This window comes from Silene latifolia, chromosome 9 (genome assembly GCF_048544455.1).
Source record: "Silene latifolia isolate original U9 population chromosome 9, ASM4854445v1, whole genome shotgun sequence".
Lineage (NCBI taxonomy): Eukaryota > Viridiplantae > Streptophyta > Magnoliopsida > Caryophyllales > Caryophyllaceae > Silene > Silene latifolia.
The window spans coordinates 65,761,573-65,767,738 of record NC_133534.1 but is presented as its reverse complement, the minus strand read 5'-3'; positions in this window follow the sequence as shown (position 1 = coordinate 65,767,738).

Genomic DNA, 6,166 nt, shown 5'->3' with positions numbered 1-6,166 from the left:
TAATTAGAAATATTTTTCAATTTTTTTTCCATTTGCGATTTTTTTTTTCATAATTTTATATAATTACTTAATATATGGTCAATAAGTTAATGAATTAATTAATATATGAGTAAAGGATCCTGATAATCAACGCCCCCGGGGCTGTTGATAGTGGGTATTACTACATCAAAACGACAAAAATGAACTGTAATAATATTGATTCTCTTCCCTCCTAATGAGGCCTGATATGAATGAACCAACCCATGACAAATGCTACTGCCAAACGACTCTAACCACCCCAACCACCACCACCCTCTGTCTCAATCATCACCTATCACCACCAAAATCTCACCGCCTTTATCGCCGCTTTCCGACGACCACCAATATCTCTTTCCTCTGCGCCACCACTCGTCCTTGAGCACCCAAAGCAGCTCGGAAAGCTACCCTTAGTCGCCGCATAGACCACAAATCACCGATCAATAATTATCAAACCACCAGTAAAATCGAGTTCCCTACTTCCATATTCGATAATTTTCCTAAAAAAGTTTAGGTTCGATTCAGAGCGGTACCGAAAAGCAAACCTAATCACTTTTCCAGATGACTCCGTCGGCTTCGCCGTCGGATACCGAATCAATAAACACCTAGGAGGGATGGTGAACCCGTTTCCGGGAATGGGTTAAAAGAGGGTTGTGGTGGTAGTTAGGGAGGGCGGTTGTCGTAAGGATGACCTTAAAATATTGGTGGAGATTGAAAAAGAAATTGGTGGTTGGGCTATATACTCAATTTGGTGATAACCTTGAAGTCGTTTACTAAAGTTTGGAGGTTGAGGATGAATAATTATGGTTGCCGTATATTCAGGAGGAATAAATCTCATTTATTAATCTTTATTAATGTTTTAATCATTTTATTTTTATTTTTTTTATCTTAACCAACGCCCCCAGGGTTGTTTGTAACATTTGCCATGAGTAAATTATCATTTAGGAAATATATATAAGTAAGATGTTTGGATATTTTGTAACATAAAAGCAAATGTTGGATTATTATTGTTAAAATCAAAAGGTTGGATTATTTTCAGAATGCTTGACAAACGTTGAGTTATTTTTGTTAAATTTGCCAAAAAAGAAAAAAAAAAATAGATGACGTTACAATAATCTCTATATCAAGGGCAATAATCACCTAGATAGTTAGATAGAACTCGAAAACATACTATCAAATCGCCATCAACGCCTATAGAACTAAGCTTCCCATGATTCCCCATCTCCTTCCCATTATACTACAATTGTTGGTGGTGCAATACTATACCGCTCTGCACACCTCACAATTTCGCAATAATAAAGCTAAACTTAACTATAAAAGAGCATTATTTAAGCTAATTACAATGCTAAACAACATCAAATTCCTCAAAATCCTATTAAAATAGCAATTGGGCAAATCCGTAAAATTGAAGAACCCCCCAAAAAAATAGCAATCACTTAAATTGTTCACCTCGACTTCGAGCAAAGCCTTGACATTTTCGACCTGTAGATTGCTAACTTGGATAAATATCATAGATCAATGATAAATATACTTGAAAATGACAAATTGGTTGAAAATTAATAGTATGCAATTAGGGAGTGCTAAAACGGAATAAACTTACAGCTTCATCGCGATGGATGTCTAAAGTGATGACTTGTTTGTCGGCGATCACTACAGCTATCTTTCATGCTAAAAAAATAAAAGTTAGAGCCTTACCGCTGCCACATATTCTTTGAGTAACGAATGTTTAAATTTGTTCCATCCTATTCATTCAACCGAATAAAAAAAGAATGAGATGTTAGTGTTAAAAGCTTGAGAAAGTATACAATTAGCTGAATTTGCCTTGAAGGCGGCAGTTGAGAAGATCCTTAGCCTGGCCTGTTGACAATTAAAGGGCAAAAACACCAAAAACAAAGAGAGCCCAGATCTCAAATCGACTAATCATCAAAAATGAAGTAAACAATACAACATATAGTGTTCTTGAAAATGGTGCTTACCTTGAAGGCGGCAATCGAGACGATCCTTAGCCTGGCCAGTTGCTCGGGTCCAAAACCTGAAATCAAAGAACGAAATAATAAACATTAAGGAGGATAAACTATAATAGAAATAATCAGACAAATGAACATAACCAAGCGGTTGCGATAAGGAAAATACATTAGCAGAAAAAACAGAATACGAAGATCAATACAGTAATCCTAAATGGCAGAGAACAAAGATATGTCAAACCGAAATTCAAGGCACAATTTTAAATGTAATAATCATCAAATAAAATTGGGGTTTTGCAAGCCGTTGTCCTGCATTGGTCGAAGTCGATCAAGTAAATGAGGACAAAATCTGTATACGAAAATCACAATAGAGATACAAATATTTATTCTTATACAATTTGGTAATTCTCTGATTTCATTATATAGTCAAATGCCCTTCATTAAAAATGAAAAATAACACCATCAAGCAAACATATCAAATCCAAAGAATACACTTTTGACTTTCATATAGATGTTTAGAATTAAAGACTGATGTTAGCAAACATCACAACATAACGTTATTTAAATAAATTACACATTCACAAAATCAAAGAAACGCAAATGAATTAACATTAACATGAAAGAAAATGGAATTTAGAATTATACCCATGTGACTTTTTGGTAATTCTCGGATCTGATTGAGCAAGAATGCTAATAATCTGCAAAAAAAAAAAGGAAAAAAAAAGTGGGTGATTGAAACCCTAGATTAAAGGGTACATTTTGATCAAATTATGAAATGAGGGAAAAACATATCCATTATCAGTTATGGAGTAAGAAAAAGAAAAAATTACGAAAGAAAGTGATTTTGGAGCTCGCTATAATTTTAGAGCTGCAAAAGACACAGAATAGATCTCGCTATAATTTTAGAGCTGCAAAAGACAAAGAATAGAAGGTGATAAACCCACAAAGAAACAAAAGACTTGATTTGATGATAAAACGGGGGAAATTGAAAACTAAAGATGTTACTGTTAATAGATTGTACCTATTACTACGACTCATTTCTAACGTGACAAGAGAATTCCAATGAAGACACCCCTCCCTATCTCCGACAAAGTTCAGAACTAACAGATTCGCTAAGCAACAATAATCGACCAACGAAACAGTTATTAAAGGCAGCAGATAGCACAACAACCCCATCAAAACCCGACAAAGACTCAGCAAACACCGGACCGCAAGGGTCTTAATAATCAGCAGCAGCAAATTCAACAATATTCTAACAATTCTTTAGCATAACACCATAAAAATTCCAGAATACGTATGAATTAAATAGAGAAAAGATGGAATAAATGACGGTGCTAAATCAACTTACCATTAACAAGCCTCCTCAGTTTAAAATGTAGCTTTAGTGTCTCTACCTCTCTTTCACTAAGAAATTCATCACTACTCTTTGTCCCATAATTCATCACTAAGAAACACACTAAAATAAACTATTACTTAGTTGGAGGAGACCGATTTCCGAAACGATAGCCGAAGAATAAACAACCTCCAGAAACGCCAAACCTAGAACATTTCCCCCAAAATTTACATCAAATTCATAAACTAATTACTCCAAAAATAAACATATCAATTAAAAACAATAATTACAAGTAAGAAAATCAGTAAAACATACGATCATCATGAATACGTGAAGAATCATAAGAACAAAAAGATTCAAGCATTGCCATGGTGTTTTCTTCAACTCTTCTGTTACCTAATGATCTATTTCTTTTCGATTTCTAAGATAATTGAGAAAAGGTAAAGAGGAAATGGAGTGGAGGAGAGGGAAAGAGGGAAATTGTGTGGCTGAGAATAACCGCAAAAGAGTTACACGGAAATTGTGTCACCATTGGGCTCAAAGAAGAGAAAACTGTGGCCCAGCAAAACAACAAAGCTTAGAAGGATTAATAGCCCAGCAAAACAACAATTAATATACTTCAACCCACCCGACAATAGAGCAGCCACACCGACCCATCACAACAAATCTCAACTATTCGTCCTACTATTCATAAGGAATAGTAACATGTCTTACCCACTTTTATATAAGAGGTGGATATGGGAAACCTCACTAATGCACCAACCTCCCCATAATTTGAGGCTCCACCTTTATTAGAGAAGATTTCCAAAAAAAAGTAAGGGTAAATTATGTTCTTTTTGGGGAGGTTTCCAAATTTTTATATGTAAATGGGGAACCCCATTGTTGCATAAATGTGGTTATAGATTGGGGAGGGTTGATGGAAAAATTAGTGGAAATGAGATGGACGAATAAGAAAAAGAAAGATAAAATATGGGGAACTACATTGTTGCGGATATTCTAAGAGAATGCTACAAATACCAAAGAGGTCTCAACAAGTTTTCAAAGGAATGCTATAAATACAATTTTAACTAGTTTTTGTGCCCGTGCGTACGAGTACTAAAATAACTTGCACAAAAATGTGATGCACTGCTGCATTGAAACTTTTTTCCGCAACGCGGCTTCTCATATTTTTAGTTATGTAAACTATGGGTTTGAGCTTTGAACATAATATCCTTAAGAATGATATATTTGAGAAGTTATCCTAACTAATTTTTCATTAAAGTTAACTTATGGTATTTTCTTGGTTACATATGTAACACCCCAAGAGATTGTGAGATAGTTGTTCCACATTGGAAAATTGAGAGGCTTATGATATGTTTATAAGGGCTTTCACCCACCACTTAGTAACAAGGCCTTGTACTTTTGGGCTTAAATGAGGACAGATAATAGGCCCAAATGTACATATTTCTTATTCAGGTTGTGTTACGACGTGGCGGGTCGGATCGAGGGTTATAACATAACTATTTTGAGAACTTAAAGTTGATAGAATTTTAAACAATGTCAACCTAAAAGATAGGAGAACGGATCCATAGATAACCATAAAGAAGAGAGAGGAACTCTCTCTTTTTTTTTCCAGAATTTGAATGAGATCTGGAAAACAAATTTCCTTCATCTTCTTTCCTAGCATTCCCTCTTTCTTCTTCAACCCATTTCTGCATAATCATCTTTTCTCATCTCCATGACTATTGATTATGTAGATTTTTGTCTTTTTTTAGTGCTTTAATTGAAAAAAAAATCAGTTTTCTTTCTCGAATTTAACTTTCTCAAAGACTCGACTTTAATTTACTCTCTATTTTAGCCTAGGAGGGTTCTTTTTAGTCACTTGCCTTAATTAAAAAGGTTTAAGTCAGGAATTAAAAAGAAATATTTCAAGAATTTATCTTCAAATTGATTGATTGTACCAGATCGTTATTGTTTTAGACGGTAAGTTTATGATAATGTGTTTGGACCTTATATCATTTTGGATTTCTATTGAAATCTGTAAATAATTTGCTTTTAAGGTGAAAATGGAGAAAGCGGTATGGGGGATGGTATACGGTATACCCGATTTAATCCACATCTCCAAATACCCGGATTAATTTTGATTTACCAAGTGTGCGGCTTTTAAGCTGTTTTTTTCCTCTCGTCCTTTGCTTAAGCATCTTTATGCTCTGGTTGCATATCATTAATTTACTTTGTGGAAACATTGAGGGTAGTTTGATCTTTCTAATGGAAAAAATTATAGATCTGCAACTTTATCATATTTTCTGTTTTTTTTTTGTTTCCAGTTAGAATTTTGAACAGTTAATCCGTTCAATTTTAAGAAGACTCTTTCTTATATTTTATATTTTATATTTTTCTTTTTTTCTTTTTTTGGGATTTAAAGTGATATTCTTGTCTAATAAGAGTGTCCTATTAATTTTCTTTCTTTTAGGATTGTTTCCTGGTATTTTGGAAATCTTAGATTTTCTTTTACCGTTCTTATTTGCAAGGATGGTATAGGTTGATTTTCAATCAACATAGTTTCTTTACCTTATCAAAAAAAAAATTTAGATGCCCAGTATCTGCACCTATCAAAAACCAGCAGATGGTGATCTGATTGTAACATATCTTGATAAGCGTGCTTCGATTGGCTATACTGAGAGTTCTGAGACGGTTTAGTGCAATACTCGAGTACAAATAAATAATGTCAAAAATGGTATTATCACGTCATTTGCATTAAAATAACACGATTTAGAGTTAAAACCGACTCCGAGCCGATAACCGAGTAAAAAACCGAGTCCAGTCGGCACTCAAAATATCCTCTGATTTTGTCAGAGTATCGACAGTAGGTGAA